Here is an 18,272-nt window from a genome sequence, read left to right on the forward strand (position 1 = left end):
ACGTGCATAACTAATCAAACAAGGGGTCCACAAAGGCGGGTATATATAAAACTTATGAAAATCTAGTGAAAACGATTGTTTAATATAAAAAGAAAGGTATTCAATACGAATACTCTGGTTTCTCAAATATAAATGGAAAAAAGAAAAAAAAACACAGACTTTTAGTCTTCGTATCTCGAGTCGGTATCATTGCTGTCATCAGATTCTTCAGATGAGTCTGTTTCAAATGTGTAAACGGTCTCGTCGCTTTCCACATATTCCATACCTTGTTTGTCCATCATTTCTACTTTATCTTTTTTCGCCTGGATCCTATCTTTTCGCCGTTGCTCACGCTCCTTTCGTCTGCGTTCTTTTTCGAGCATAACTTTGTTATGGTTACGTGAGTCGTGACCACGAACATGTTTGTCACATTCTTTGCAAAACCTTTTTGGTTTCTTGCTTTTATTTTTGGCCATCTCCCTTGGACCTGCCTTGCGCTTGCGAGACCCGGAACCCTTATTTCTAATCCTTGTCGGTGGAAGTATGGTGACCTTTTCGGGTATCTTGTAAACAATCAAATCTTGGATTATGGCAGACTTGCTGTTATATGAAGGTTCGCTAGGAATTTTCTCCCAAATTTTATTCTTCATCTGCTGCATTTGGTCAACCAAGGACTGAAGAAGTTCTGTGTTACCTCGTGCCCGGTCCGCGCACTGATTTGTCAAAGTCAAAAACTGTTCCCTCAGTTTAGACCTATCGTCTAGAGGAACCCCGTATCTGGATTCAATCTTGAAAAGTGACGATGGTAGGATGTCACTCCTCCACCGTGTTGGGATGTATTTTTCAGGGATTTCATCTATTAGCTCGATTTGGAAGACCTTAAAAACGTGTCTACACAGGTATCCAATGCGAGTGAAGCTCTTACAGGCACACGAAAAAGTGTTGTCGTTGAGATTGTGAGTCACCTGCATAATAAGTTAAAAAAGGGTTAGATGTTAATGACATGAAATTTTTTAAACTACAAGTTTAATCTGTGGTGACACGTTATGAAACACGAACCTTGAATTCACCAACAAAACCATTTCGTTTGTCCTTGTGATTGATAAAGTGAATGTTCATTCCGTCTTCTGACTCAAGACGAGTACATGCACAATGATACATTCCCCTTGTAATCTCTTTCTGAACCTCTTTAAAAATCATTATAGTGTAAACATATGATGCGTGGCGCTCGATTGGCAAAGGGGTCTCCAACGGCGGTGTCTTTGTTGTCGTATCATTTTGCAATAGGCGTTTCACGTGTCGTTGAGCATTCAATTCCATTTCAAAACAGTTCATGAATTGAACAAGATTGTTGCCTCGGCTAGAATATACTTTGAACTGTGAATTGGAACTCTCACACCAAGAGGTAGTCATCATTAGGCAACACATTTGAAGCTCTCTAAAGTAAGCCGGGACCCAACTTTCTCTAATAGAAAACATGTCTTTTAACCATTTGTTTTTTCTTAAGTTGAATTCGTCAATCAAATCATGCCATCTAGATTCAAAGGTTTCTGGCTTGATGAACACATTCCAAACCAACTTATTAACACGACACCTGATTTCTTCATTAACCTGCATCTCTCCCTTCAGCTTAAACCAAAAAAAAAAAAAACCAAAAGTCAATAATATGTTTGAAAGTGTTACACGCGAAAAAAAAAAGTAGAATTAAAACCAGATTCATACCTTAATAGGTATTTTATTTGTAACATGCCACATGCACAGTCTATGTGTGGATTTAGTCAAAAACTTGAAACGGCTTATTTCATAGTCGCATCTTGATCAGTCAAGACCAACCTGGGCTGCTTGCCATGAGCTGTTATGAACGCATTTAGTAACCACTGGTAAGAGTCAATTGTCTCATTATGTATTAAGCCAGCATCAAAGGTAACACATTTCTTGTGGCAATCCACGCCCGTGAAAGGGAAAAAAAATCATATTATTCCTATACACGAATGTAAGGGATATGAAAAATTAATGAAGCATGTTGCAGTAAAAGATAATCGCACGATCGTTACCTGTTTGTTGCGTACGTAGCATCGAAAGCTAACACTTCACCAAACATAGTGTAGTTGCATCTAGATATGTTGTCAGACGAGAATATTGACCTTAGCTGACCGTCAACAGCTTTGTATTGGAAAAAAATCCTCCAAATGATTCATGTTGTCGGCAAACCTATCGACAATCATTTGAGCATCCGCATCAGCTACACAAGACCTAACATTGCGAGCATGGTTCTTAAAGTCAGACTTTGTTCCTGTGACCAAGTTTTGGCCGCCCTTCAGGGATGATTAAACACGGTGAGCAACGGTTGGACCGAAACCTGAAGTTTGATGACTTTGAATAAATTTTTCTCTGTAAACTGTAGCTGTCTTCGTCCTCGGGTTAGGTCCATATTATAATCACTGACAAGGCCATGATTGTGACCCTCTATGAAATTATATATCTCGAACCCGACTGATGTTGATGGAACTTTAAGTCTGATACATGCAGTGCACCCGGTGACCTTTATATTCATGTGGCGTCGCTTGGTAGATGACGATGAGGTGTCCATGGTATCGACATCTTTGAAACGCGGGCTACCGGATTTGCTACATACCATATACCTATGAGAGATGGCACCTTTTATCCGTGTTGTGGTTGAGATCCTAACGTCAAAACCAGCTTTGGATGCGTAAGCCTTATACATAACAACAGCATCATCCCATGTTTTAAAATGTAACCCGATTGAAGGTTTTTCATCTGATGGAACATTTGGAATCCAATATTTTATCCCATTAGATGCATATGTGTAGTTTGGTTGGTCATTTTCTACATGTAATACTAAATGAACAAGTCAAACAATATACTAATAGCTAGATAACAATAAGAAATGATAATGAAAGTAAGTGTAAATAATGAAACTTGGTTAATTCTTACGTTCAAGGCTAACAACTTGTGGAACACTCGACTGACAGAGTAACGTCTCATTAGTTTCTGGGATAATTGTCTAAATCTCTGGAACATCATCATTTCATGGAAAAACGGTTTGAATATCGTTAAAATGACTAGATACTGTTAAAAAAGAGTAAAACCTAGATCATTATACAAACTAAAATGACATTAAAAGATCATTATTGAAAAAGATGAATACTATCAATGAAAGAAGATGAGTACTTAAAAAGCATTAAAAGATCAACGTATTATTAGCATTTAAAAACTATCAGGCGAATTTCAACATTACATTTGTGTAAATTACGTAGTGTTTGAAATTGTATACCATTATGACTAACATAATGTTTATAAAAATTTGTCACTAGCAAAATAAAACGCATATAACAAGATAGTATGCCACATACATACAAAGAAAACCTACACATTTGAGAAAATGTACATACACACAGAGAGGAGTCCATACATACAACTGTATGAACATACATACACACAAAAAAAAAACTATACACATTTGAGAAAATGTACATACACACAGAGAGGAGTCCATAAATACAACTGTATGAACATACATACACACAAACGAATGAATCAATCCAAAATATACACACGATATAAAAAGTTAAGGAAACAAATATTGTTTTGTGTTTTATAGAAAATAAATTGATAAAGTCAGCAAAATGTGGTTTCTAATACTTGGACTGTGCGATTAATGTGGAACTTACTTTCGTAATTGTTAGTCGGTATGATTCTTGACTGAGGATTATGTGAAGTTGGATCATTGTCCATTGCACCTAATAATTTGAGAACAAACAGATAAATTGAAAATACAAATTAACAAGAAAAAAAATTGCATGATATTATTTACTTGTTTTGTTTAATCTACTATGAATAATGAAGAGATAAGGATGATAGGTTAAGGAAAATAAACAGTTTTTATAATAATAATGACCCATTTAAGGCTGAATATTCAGTTAAGCATGTAAAAGAGATTTTGATCTTTCATAAAAACAAATATTCATATACATCTTGCAATACATCAAACATTGAACCAAATTAACACTAAAATTAAATAGAAAAAAACATTAAATGTTAAGTAATTATAAATCATAAGATCAAAACATCATCAGGTACCATAAATATCATCCTATTAGTTTTGTTGAACCATAATAAATTAAATTCCAATTCTCACAGATAATTTTAAAACAGTGGTAAATCGCAATTAAATTGGTAAATCGAAATTGAGGGAAAGATTAACGAGAAGTAAAACCTGAAGTTCCTGAACCGATAAAGATTTAAGGTTGATTTAGGGAAGAATAATATGTTGAATATCACAAACGAATTGGACGTCATCTTCAACAATAAATCTGGACTCGATATGCGATGATGGTCATTGAAAGCCTATTTATCTGGGATTGTGAAATCAAAAATTGAGAGTGATGATCGATGAAGATGAGGTATACGCAGGTTATTAAAACATACCAAATATAAAAAAAGTATGATAGGACCAGTTTACCCTTTAATATAAATTAAAAAAAAACATTAAAATAAAATACATGATTGGTTAATGTCACTTCTCGCACTTCTCGCTGTAAAAAAACTTTTGAAATGAACCAATACCTATATATATATATATGTATATATATATATTATTTATTTATTTATTTGAGATCAAGTGAAAACTCATCTTAAAGAGAAAACTTAAAAAGTCATACAGAATTATTTTTAACTTTTTTTTAAAAAAAAAATTGTATTTTTTTTTCATTATTCTTGTATGTTGATATTCTTCCAAAAAAAAACATCGTCAGTATTCTCGTCAGTGTAGTGCACATGTGTAATAGTGTGCATTGTATATATACAAGAATGTTGTATTGCGCGCATATAATACACCACTATTGATAGGATGTGCAGAATTAAGGTCAGACCGAAAAACACCAATGAACCAGAACGAAAAAAACCGGTACCGGACCAACCCTCATTTTATGCATATAGTTTCGGTCCTTAATTTCAGTTCCAATCGGTTTCGGGTCAGGTTCGAGTATTTGACCCTGAAGACCCTTACAAACCCGAATAACCGATAGATGAAAAAAATAGTATGAAATAAACTAAAATAATACGCATGTGTGTAGTTAGGGCTGGAAATTTATACACGATACACGAATACATGACACGTACCTACACAACTTTAACATGTAATAGGTAAGTCCTTAACATGTTTCGTGTACTAAACTATAAGGCCCCGTTCCCGGTGCCTCGCTTTGGATGTTGGATTTACTAATAAACACAGTTCTAAATATCAGAGTTAATTAAAACTTTACGCGGAATATAAAACTTCAACCATAACATAATACCTAACTTTCAAATCTTGTTTGTCACACATTCGAAGTCATTTAAAAACAAAACATAGTCTTTAAACACATCATAACATTTATTTGAGATGCCAGTATCTTCAATTCCATGCCATGTGTCCTCATCAAGCTAGTTGCCTCATTCTACTCACCTGCGTGCATACTAAAAGTCAGCTACGCTGAGTGAGCTCGAGTTAATCAGGTAGCATACAATACATCCATACACATTCATATATACGCACTCGAAGGTAAATATACATACATAGTTCTTTACCTTCCTTCGTACGTCCATACTATCATACCTTCCTTTTTTCCTTTTATACATATACATATACATCGTCCTAAAACATTCGCAGGTATTATTAGGGTCTGTTCCCTACATTCGCGGATATTATTAGAGTCTGTTCCCTACATTCGCAGATATTATTAGGGTTCGTCCCCTGCATTCGCGGATATTATTAGGGTCCGTTCCCGGCATTCGTGATATTATCAGGGTCCGTTTCCTTTCTAACCATACCTTCCATACCTTTCGCTATATTCATAATTATAACTTCTATATGTACATACATCATTATATATATATATATATATATATATATATATATAACATCAAGTAAATTTCGGGCCAAAAATGTCAAGATTCAAAGTCAAGGGACCAAAACTATCAATTTCCAAACTGCAAGGGCGAAACTGAAAATTCTGAATTCCCGACCCATCGCGCTACGCGATGGATTAGAATAAATCCCCTTCGCGTACCGCGATGGGGTATCTGACACGCAGTGACACGTGTGCCACGTGGCACACGGTGGCAACGTCTGCCGCCACGTGGCAGGTCTACACACTGAATCAGCAAACCTACATCGCGATACATGATAGTCTTGCCAAGGGACCCATCGCGTACCGCAATGGGGTCCAAAATAGGCTCTATAAATAGTAGCCACGGGATTCATTCCTGTCACACCAAAAATCACACATTACTCTCTCTCTAACTTCTCTCTAAAACCCCGAGAACTATACCCTCGATCCATCTTGAAATCCGTGCCCCGATTCCTCGTTTTACGTGCCTAATACCTCAATATTCGTGACATCTCCCTACGATGTTATAAGCAAGGAGATAATATTGGTGTGACGTCTCGACGACCATCTCGAAGTACGTGCCACAAAGTGTTGGTGTTCGATACGTGTGTCCAAGCAAGGGTTGATCAAGTGTGTGTTGATAAAGAAATTGGCGTCGAAGTGCTGCCCGAGTGAATAGGGTTTATTGTGCCGACAAAGGTAGGCATAATGCCCGAATAAAATAATAATAAAATATTATAAGAGCTTAATACCCCAAGTCGAAGTTATTCTCGATAAACAAAGAAATATATAACAAAGAAAATAAAGAAGAAGAAAAATAAAATATATATGTGAGTATATATATGTATATGATTATTCTTTGTTATAAAATATATTACTTAAGTATAATGAGTATACTTAAGTAATAAAGAAAGAAATACGTTTATTAAAGAAGAAGAAACGTAGGGTTTTTATAAATAAACTAAAGGTTTATAAAGATTACTTTTTAACTAAAGGTTTTAAAGTAAAAGAGATAATGAACTAAAGGTTCATCGAGATAAATAAGAGTAAAGGTCTTAAGCCGGATCGTGTATCTGACTAACAAAAGTTATACTCGTACTGTAGGTGCGAGATAGCAAGAGAAAGACTCATGGACGGTGTTGGAAGCCGATCCCATTGAAAAGGAGAATACGCCCCACTTTTATAAACTTGTTTTCAAACAAACAAACAAACATGTTATGTGTAAAACTTTACATGAGGCTACGTGTCTCTAAAAACATTGTAAATAAGAGTATAAGCCTAGCCCTCAGGCTGTGGTATACGTTTGTCTGGATCCTTATATATGTGGAACGCGGTCGGCATATCGCACCACGCTTGGTCACGACCTCCAGCCACGATGGTCCCGACATAAGTTACGTCCAAGTGAGACTGACCATGTGTATATTTATGGTACCTAAGTTATGTCGAAACGCTGCGGTGTTTTGATGAGGTGACCTAGTGTAGAGACTCGAGTTGATGATGATTGTTTAACTTGATTATTCCTAAGCCAAGATGGGCCGAGACTTACGTGGTCTCTAGGGGTGATTAAGTAAAGAAAATATTTTTAGCGTCAGCATATTCACCAGCATTCGTTGCTAACGTATTTTTATAACATTTTGCAGGTAATCAGGAATAAAGCTTAAATGATGAAGAAGCTCAAGAATTGGCTCGGATAATTTTGTTTAAATATTAAAATATGATGGTTTTGTAAAACATATAAACAAGTAAATACTAAACAAGACTTTCGTCTCGTATTTTGTAATGTAAATATTTATGATATCGATCCTTATGTTTTATAAGACTTCCGCTAATAACCCGCAACTCTGATTTATTTACAAACATGGTACCAACTGTCGATCACACTCCTAGGCCTTAGATGGGGGTGTGACAGGTTGGTATCAGAGCCATCGATATTAGCGAATTGGGTATCATAAAACAATACCCAAGCTTCGATACAAGCATAGGAAATAATTACTTGTTTATTTGAATAGGGATAAGATTGGTTGGTAACCCTTTCTTTCCATCTCCTCAATCTAAACCACCTATCAAGATGTCTTACGAGAAATTAATGGAGTATTATGATAATGAAGCAAGAAGAGCAAAGAAGTATTAAAAATTCCCAAAGGGCATCATGAGTAATGATTACTTCGAATCATTCTTCAATTCCAATGAGTGACATGACCAAAATCCCAACCCAAGTCCAATCTACCACCTAGATAACACTCCACATCAAATATACCAAGCACCAAGGCATTCTAGCTACCATCCAACAAGCCTACCCATGTATCAACCATCCGAAATACCCACATATCATCCTACTGCGATCCCTACCTACCAACCGACTAGAGTTCCGCCATATTACCCATCCGGATGTCAAACACAGTTACCACCAAATCCTCATCCTTCATATGCTTTCCTCTCCAATTTACCAATCAAGGAGGAACCAAAATCATCTTCATCCGACTGGATGCAATGCCACTCCGATCAAAGAAGATGGCATACCGGCACTTCAACTATGGATTCTGCTGATTCCCGCATCAACAAGGAAGGGCCATCCCACAAGCCCAAGATGAGAGTGACAATGCCGTACGAGAAGATTCACATACAAGTAATGACCGAAAAGGAACCAGAAAAGGAATCAGAAGAGGAACCGGAAGAGGAAACCAACCCCGAGGAGGAATATCCGGACAATCCAAATGAAGTAACCACACCAGAGGAAGAACAACACTCAAACCCAAGCTATGGTTCTGTCGACCCACATACGCAATTCCTCCATGAACTCAAGGGTAAGGCGTCATCAAGTTTCCCACCATACCAAGGTGAGATTCCATCCATTGAAGAACAAGCCAATGAGATTCGTGAGCAAAATGAAGCAGCCGATGCATTCTTCAATTATCCCTCCGATGTGACAACATCTCCGTATCCAAACCCGAAGAACCATTATGTTATAGTGATGATGGGTTACCGCGACCCACCTCCAAGGTATGGATACCCGAATGAGATACCACAATTACAAGAGGAGCATTTGGACCGAGCCTTGCACGAAACTGATGACCTGAGGAAGAAAATTGCTTTGGATGAGAAGAAAAAGAAGAAGATAGGAGACAAGCTTCTTCGAAAATGCAAGAAGCTAACAAAGGTTGTGAAGAAATTTATGAAGGATTGAGAGGATGATGATAAAGTTTACATGCTAAGATAGTTTGTGTGATATGTGCAACATATGATGTAATAAGGGTAGGAATTATATATCGCTTAAAAACGATATATAAGTATGTTGTAATATAATATACATATCATTTATGATATGTATATATATGTGAAATAAATAAACTTGTATATTAAGAAAAGAAATATGTTAAATTTCAGATAAAGAATAAAAGATAAAGAATGTCTAGACAAAGTGATAATCGAGAGGTTTCCCAAAAGAAAACCTATAAACATGAAGAAAAAGGGAAAGGTCCCGAGAAAGAACAAGTGGAACCAATTCCCGATAAATATATGAATCAAATCCAACAAATGATTAAGAAAGCTGTTAGGGAAGAATCTGAATTCAAATCACAATCTAGACAAACAAAACATTCTCAATCTGTTCACCCTTCCCAAAAATCTGTTAAGTCTCATCCAAAACCATCTCATTTAAAATAAAGTATTCATGAGTCGAATGCTGATGGAGGTGTTAGACAAGAATTTAAGAAACTCATGATCGGTGGGTGTTAGTTTAAAGATTTCAAATACTATGGACCGAAGGAATTCCATGGTGACAAGGGAGCCATCACAACCGTGAGGTGGCTCGAAGAGATAGAGACAATAGTAATAACAAGCAAATGTTCTGATGAGGAAAAGATTCAGTATTCTGCCCTGATGTTCAAAAGCGAAGCGCTAGAGTGGTGTAACACATTAATTATGAGTAGGGGAAGGGAGGTAATGTATAGTTTGACCTGGAACGAGTTTAAGGAGTTGTTGATGTCAAAATTTTGTCCGATGCACGAGACGGACCAAATTCAAACCAAGTTCTTGGCTCACAAGGTTGTTGGAACGAACCTTCGTGAGTACAACACAAAATTCCACCAATACTGTCGTTTGGTTCCCCAGCTGGTTACCCCAGAGTCCAGCAAAGTCACACGTTATATATGAGGACTACCACGAGAGATTCGTGATATGGTAAGGTCACACTTGCCACAAATCGCTGACTCCGCATTGGAGTTGGCTGGGTACTTGATAGGCAGAATGATCTGCAATAAGGAGGAGGATAAGAGAGTCGTAACAACTCACAAACTGAGGAAAGGAGGAGATACCCGTTTCAAGGTTAAAGGAGTTGACCAATGAAGGTCTGGCTCCAATCTCGGCATCCCTCAATGCAAAATCTGCAAGAAGTATAATAGGGGTAGATGCAACTTTGCTCCTCGAGTCTGTGAATCATGTAATCGACCTGGCCACGCAACGGCCGATTGTTGGAAGAAGAAGATGACATGCTACAATTGCAAGGAGATAGAACATCTTATCTTTGAATGCCCTAAGAACATGCTCACGACTGGTGGTGCGGGTGGTAGCGGTCTAAAGAACGAGCCCAAAAAGGGCAATGCAAGAGTCTTCGTTCTTGATACGAAGAAAGCGGCCGACACACCGGAAACCATCACCGGTACGTTCCTTGTTAACAATGCTTATGCTAGAGTCTTGTTTGATTCGGGTGCCAACTTAAGTTTTATAGATTATAAATTTTGTAGTCTATTAAAAGAACCTTTAATCAAACTAAATAAAACTCTAAGCGTCGAGACCGCTAATGGCGAGACTTTTAAAATCACCGAAGCCTTAGAAAATGGAAAAATCTTATTAGCCGGTTATGTTTTGCCTATTCAATTGCTACCCATGACTCTTGCGGGTTTTGATGTTGTATTGGGTATGGATTGGTTATCCGACAACCATGCACGTATCCTTTGCAATAACAAGACCGTTGAACTTCGAGCCCCTGATAAACGAACTATTCGAATTGAAGGGGATAAAGACGCTGGCCAAGTTAGCCTAATCTCTATGATAAAGGCTAAAAAATGTTTAAATCAAGGATGATTAGCATTCATGGCCTACGTCACCGAAGAATCGAAACCCAAAGAGATCAAGGACATCCCTTTTGTTTACGATTATGCCGATGTGTTTCCTGACGAACTTCCCGGCATCCCTCCCGATCGTGAAGTAGAGTTTAGGATTGATCTTATTCCCAATACTATTCCGATCGCTAAAGCTCCGTATCGCCTCGCGCCAACCGAGATGAAGGAACTAAAGAAACAATTGGATGAGCTTCTTGAGAAAGGTTTCACACGACCAAGTTCATCACCATGGGGAGCGCCGATACTATTTGTCAAAAAGAAGGATGGATCCATGCGTATGTGCATCGACTACCGAGCTCTCAACAAAGTAACAATCAAGAATCGTTATCCACTCCCTCGAATCGATGATTTATTCGACCAACTTCAAGGTGCTAGCTCATTTTCAAAAATTGATCTTCATTCCGGCTATCACCAACTTAAAGTTCAATCCGAAGATATTTCGAAAACCGCTTTTCGAACAAGGTATGGCCATTATGAGTTCACCGTTATGCTATTTTGGACTTACTAATGCGCCAGCCGCGTTCATGGACATGATGAATCGAATCTGTAAGCCTTACTTGGATAAATTTGTTATTGTCTTCATCGACGACATACTTATTTACTCTAAGTCTAAGTATGATCATGAAGTCCATCTTCGAACATTACTTGAAATCCTTAGGACCGAAAAGTTGTACGCTAAGTTCTCGAAATGCGAGTTCTGGTTGCACGAGGTGCAATTTCTTGGTCACATCATCAACGTTAACGATATCTCTAAGTGTGATATCCCAAAGTCGCCAACCGAGATTCAAAGTTTCTCGGGACTGGCCGGCTATTACCATAGGTTCATTGAAAACTTTTCCTGAATTGTTGTTCCCCTAACTTCTTTAACTCGCAAGAACACCAAATACGAATGGGGAACAAAACAACAAGAGGCGTTCGATATACTCAAACAAAAGCTTACCCAAGCATATATAATGGCTTTGCCAGAAGGTACCGAAGACTTCATTGTCTTTAGTGATGCAACCCATTCCGGTTTGGGATGTGTGCTAATGCAACGAAAGAAAGTAATCGCCTACGCCTCTCGTCAACTCAAGGTGCACGAAAAGAACTATACAACTCACGATCTAGAGTTAGGCGCCATAATCTTTGCACTTAAGATATGGAGGCACTATCTCTATGGAGTAAGATTTGTCGTGTACACTGATCTTAAAAGCTTAAAGCACATATTTGAGCAAAAAGAACTTAACATGCGCCAACGACGCTGGATGGAAACTCTTAACGACTACGACTGTGAGATCGTTTATCACGAAGGTAAAGCCAACGTTGTGGCCGACGCCTTGAGTCGTAAAGAGCATGAAAAGCCAAAAAGAGTCCGAGCGTTAAGGTTAGAACTTTAAATCGATCATATTGACCAAATCAAATCTGCCCAAACTCAAGCGATCAATGAAAACAAGATTTGTGATTAAAACGTAACGGCACCATTGATGTAACATCACGTAAATTTTGGGCCAAAAATGTCAAGAATCAAAGTCAATGGACCAAAACTATCAATTTCCAAACTGCAAGGGCTAAAATGAAAATTCTGAATTTCCGGCCCATCGCGCTACGCGATGGATCAGAAGAAATACCCATCGCGTACCGTGATGGGGTATCTGACACGCAGTGACACGTGGCACACGGTGGGAACGTCTGCCGCCTTGTATCACCACGTGGCAACACGTCCGCCACGTGTCGGCATGTGGCGCGGCGCCTGCCACGTGTTGCCACGTGGCAGGTCTACACACTGACTCAGCAAGCCTACATCGCAATACACGATGGGCTTGCCAAGGGAGCCATCGCGTACCGCGATGGGGGTCCAAAATAGGCTCTACAAATAGAAGCCACGGGATTCATTCCCATCACACCAAAAATCACACATTACTCTCTGTCTAACTTCTCTCTAAAACCCTTAGAACTATACCCTCGATCCATCCCGAAATCCATGCCCCGATTCCTCATTTTACGTGCCCAATACCTCGATATTCGTGCCACCTCTCGACAATGTTATAAGCAAGGAGATAATATAGGTGTGACGTCTCGACGACCATCTCGAAGTACGTGCCACGAAGTGTTGGTGTTCGATTCGTGTGTCCAAGCAAGGGTTGATCAAGTGTGTGTTGATAAAGAAATTGGCGTCGAAATGCTGCCCGAGTGAATAGGGTTTATTGAGACGACAAATGTAGGCATAATGCCCGAATAAAATAAGAATAAAATATTATAAGAGCTTAATACCCCAAGTCGAAGTTATTCTCGATAAACAAAGAAATATATAACAAAGAAAATAAAGAAGAAGAAAAATAAAATGTATATGTGAGTATAGATGTATATGATTATTCTTTGTTATAAAATATATTTAAGTATAATGAGTAATAAAGAAAGAAATATGTTTCTTAAAGAAGAAGAAACGTAGGGTTTATAAAGATTACTTTTTAACTAAAGGTTTTAAAGTAAAAGAGATAAAGAACTAAAGGTTCATCGAGATAAATAAGACTAAAGGTCTTAAGCCGGATCGTGTATCCGACTAACAAAAGTTATACTCATACTATAGGTGCGAGATACCAAGAGAAAGACTCACGGACGATGTTGGAAGCCGATCCCATTGAAAAGGAGAATACGCCCCACTTTTATAAACTTGTTTTCAAACAAACAAACATGTTATGTGTAAAACTTTACATGAGGCTACGTGTCTCTAAAAACATTGTAAATAAGAGTATAAGCCTAGCCCTCAGGCTGTGGTATATGTTTGTCTGGATCCTTACATATGTGGAACGCGGTCGGCATATCGCACCACGCTTGGTCATGAACTCCAGCCACGATGGGCCGGACCTAAGTTATGTCCGAGTGAGACTGACCATGTGTATATTTATGGTACCTAAGTTATGTCGAAACGCTGTGGTGTTTTGTTGAGGTGACCTAGTGTAGAGACTTGAGTTTATGATGATTGTTTAACTTTATTATTCCTAAGCCAAGATGGGCCAAGACTTACGTGGTCTCGAGGGGTGATTAAGTAATGAAAATATTTTTGGCGTCAACATATTCACCGGCATTCGTTGCTGACGTATTTTTATAACATTTTGCAGGTACTCAAGAATAGAGCTTAAAGGACAAAGAAGCTCAAGAATCCGATGGCTCGGATAATTTTGTTTAAATATTAAAATGTGATGGTTTTGTAAAACATATAAACAAGTAAAATACAAAAAAAGACTTTTGTCTCGTATTTTGTAATGTAAATATTTATGATATCGATCCTTATGTTTTATAAGATAGTCCGCTAATAACCCACAACTCTGATTTATTTACAAACATGGTACCAACTGTCGATCACGCTCCTAGGCCTTAGATGGGGGTGTGACAATATATATATATATATATATATATATATATATATATATATCAATCATAACTTTAAACTATCCCTTGACGATACATGCAAATTTTGAAGATCGTTCATGGATCATCAAGCACTCATTCATACATAAATCATATAAGACATACACTTACCACTTAAGGTAAGTGTATTAACAAATCAAATCTAGTATGCACATAGCCCCGAAAACATAACAAGGAAGTGGGGCTAGAAACTCACCTGAACTCGGTTACGTTCACCGTTAATCGTTATTCCCTTATTGAGCTATGCACGACTAACTGTATAACAATTACACGCATCAATTAACTATCACTTCACATATCGTCTTTCTAGTTTAATTATTACCCTCAACGAACGGGGGTTCGGGGGCAGCGCCCCTGGCTGGGGTCAAGCTGCCACGTCAGCTTGGAAAATTTTATTCGTCATTCCAGTTCGTTAACTGATTCGTTATCTGATCATCATCTGATTCGTCATTCCAATTTGTTATCTGAACAAGCCCTGATGTGTTACCTTATTCTTAACGAATTGGCGAGTAACGAATCACCTGATTCGTTATCTGGTTCGTTGTCTAGTTCGTTATTTACGCATAACGAATGGGTGAACTGATTCGTTGTTTGGACATAACGAATTGGCAAACTGATTTGTTATCTTGCCTTAACGAATTGGTTAGTTGATTCGCTACCATAAACCAATCTTATCCAGACTTTGACTCATGGTCAAAGTCTAAATCACCAAGAACACCAATTGGTCAACGTTTTTAGATCTGCAATTAAACCTTCATTTCTTAACGAAACATCACGATTTTGGTATCAATGGATTCGGAATTTCAGCGCCTACGAACCCTAACTATTTAATCGTTCTAACATTCGAGTTTATAGGGTGCGATTTTACATATATGCATACGGCTTGTTTATCAATCAATTAACCCATCAAGCATTAAACAAATTTAGTAAAATTTGTTGGGTTGGGTTCGTTTTTATCATTTACACCTAGATCTAAGAATACTCAAACGTATCCGAACATAAACGAACAATTTCTAATTATAAACGTACCTTAAATGAGTCGGTTGCGAACACGTTCTAGTCTTGGTGTTGTCTTGGTTTGTCTCAACGTTCTAGCACCAATAATCTCGGGTTTTCGCCTTCGGATCTTGACTCGGGTTATAGGATAGTGTTTGTGTGTGTTTTTGATGTTGTAGGCTATGGTTTAGAGATGGATAAAAATGGAAAGGATTAGGGTTTAAGGGGTATTTATGGTCCTTAAGCCCAAGGACCTAAGGCCCATTCCATCTCTTATTCCAACTTCAGGGTCCAAGCCCACCATCTTATAGTTCTTTTATCTAAATCGATAACGACACACTATAAAATAAACGAAATTTATTTTATTATTATAACCAAAAGTAGGATGTTACAAGTCTTCTCTCCTTAAAGAGGTTTCGTCCCTGAAACCTAACTATTACATAAACAAATTTAGGTAAAACTTGTGCATCTCATCCCCAGCTTCCCAAGTAGCATCTGAACCCTTGCGATGCTTCCATATCACTTTCAATAAAGGTATAACCTTGTGACGAAGCTGCTTCTCCTTGCGGTCAACTATCTCGATCGGTTGTTCGATGTAGTTCAGTTGTTCATCCACCTCAATGTCCATTAATGGCACGTGAGATGTGTCATCCGCCAGACATTTCCTCATATGAGAAACATGGAAGGTTGAATGAATTCCTTCCAACTCCTCAGGCAAATCAAGCTTATAAGACACTTCACCCACGCGGTCTAAAATCTTAAACGGTCCAATGTACCTCGGACTCAACTTCCCCCTCTTTCTAAAATGGATAATTCCTTTCCAAGGCGAGACCTTGAGCATCACATTATCACCAACGTTAAACTCAATCGGTCTTCATCGCTTATCAGCATATGACTTCTGTCTGTCTTGAGCAGCTTTCATTCTCGTTTTAATCTGATCGAACTTTGCAGAGGTTTCTTGAACTACTTCTAAACTTCCCATCTCTTTCTAACCAATTTCTCCCCAACACACGGGAGTTCTACAACGTCTACCGTAAAGCATTTCGTATGGCGGCATTCCAATACTTGAATGGTACCTGTTGTTATAGGAGAACTCTACCAGATGCAGATGATCATCTCAACTTCCTCCGAAGTCTAATACACAAGCACGTAGCATATCCTCAAGGGTTTGGGTAGTCCTTTCAGACTGTCCATCGGTTTGAGGATGATACGCCGTACTGATGTTTAACCTCGTTCCCATAGCTTCATGGAATTTCTTCCAGAATCTTGAAGTAAAACGTGTAACCCTATTTGACACAATTGATAACGGCACTCCATGCTTAGTTACCACTACTTTTATAAACAAGCTTGCTAACGTTTTTGATGAGATAGCCTCTCGTATAGGCAAAAAGTGAGCACTCTTAGTTAAACGGTCCACAATCACCCAGATGGTATCATGATGCCTAGCTGTACAAGGTAGCTTGGTTATGAAATCCATGGTGAGGTGTTCCCATTTCATTCAGGTATCTTAAGCGGTTGCATTTTTCCATACGGCTTCTGGTGTTCGGCTTTGACTTGTAAACAAGTTAAGCACTTACTAACGTAATCCACCACATCATTTTTCATTTCTGGCCACCAGTAGTCTCTTTTCAAATCTTGGTACATTTTGTTGGATCCTAGATGGATTGAATATCTCTACTTATGAGCTTCGTCTAAGATTCGACCTCTAAGATCCCCATGGTGTGGAATCTATATGCGGTCAAACCTAGTCTTAACTCCATGAGTGTTTTCCATCAACTCATTTTGCTGGCCATAAATCCTTTCCTTTTTCACTAGCCCTTCATCTGCCAATACTTCTGTCTACACTTTGATGATTTCTTCAAATAGACTTGAATTCATGATCAACTGTTATGACTTCACTGTTGCAATAACCTCCTCATTCTTACGACTTAGCGCATCAGCGACCATGTTAGCTTTACCAGGATAGTACTTAATGTCATAGTTGTAGTCCTTTATTAACTCCAACCACCTTCTCTGCCTCATATTCAGTTCTTTCTGCTCAAAGAAATATTTCAAACTTTTATGGTCGGTGTAGATAGTACACTTAGTACCATATAAGTAGTGTCTCCAAATATTTAAGGCATGCACTACTGCGACTAGCTCTAAATCATGCGTCGGATAAGTACTCTCATGGATTTTCAACTGCCTAGACGCATACGCTATCACTTTTCCTTGTTGCATCAACACGCAACCTAACCCACGATGCGAAGCATCGGTACAAACAACCAGATCCTCGTCACCATCGGTTAAAGCAAGGATTGGAGCGTGCATGAGTCTTTTCTTTAATTCTTCAAAAGCTTCTTCTTGGAACTTTCCCCAACTGAATACTACTGACTTTTGGGTCATACCGGTCAACGGCGCGGCTATCTTGGAAAAACCTTTGATGAATCTCCTATAGTAACCAGCTAATCCTAGAAAGCTTGGTATATCAGTCGGATTCTGCGGAGTCTTCCAGTTTTTTATTGCCTCAATCTTAGCGGGGTCAACGGTAATCCCTTCAGCATTTATCACGTGACCTAGAAATTGCACTTCTCGTAACCAGAATGTGCATTTCGAAAACTTAGCATACAACTTCTCTTTCTTTATAGTCTTCAATACCTCTCTCAGATGCTCGGCATGATCAGACACGCTTCTTGAAGAAATAAATATATCATCGATGAAGACGATAACTGACTTATCTAACATTTCCGACACACCCTATTCGTCATGTCCATAAATGTTGCGAGAGCATTCGTTAGACCGAATGACATCACGAGGAACACGTAATGTCCATATCGTGTCCAAAATGATGTTTTAGGGATACATGCCTCTTTCACCTTTAGCTGATGATAGCCTGATC

General features: G+C 38.3%; 1 protein-coding gene and 1 pseudogene across 1 annotated transcript in view; both read right to left on the reverse strand.

Annotated features, from left to right (window-relative positions):
* Positions 1-17,881, reverse strand: part of LOC143543001 (uncharacterized) — a 146,660-nt gene extending 128,779 nt beyond the window's left edge. The window contains exon 1 of the mRNA XM_077035439.1: positions 16,985-17,881. The gene's annotated coding sequence lies outside the window, so the exon portion shown is untranslated. The remainder of the gene's footprint in view (positions 1-16,984) is intronic.
* LOC143543003 (protein FAR1-RELATED SEQUENCE 5-like) lies at positions 162-8,296 on the reverse strand (annotated as a pseudogene).
* Positions 17,882-18,272: the final 391 nt, after the last annotated feature.

The sequence above is a fragment of the Bidens hawaiensis genome, unplaced genomic scaffold (genome assembly GCF_021521415.1).
Source record: "Bidens hawaiensis isolate Kalapana, Puna unplaced genomic scaffold, B.hawaiensis_p1.1 tig00013009_1, whole genome shotgun sequence".
Lineage (NCBI taxonomy): Eukaryota > Viridiplantae > Streptophyta > Magnoliopsida > Asterales > Asteraceae > Bidens > Bidens hawaiensis.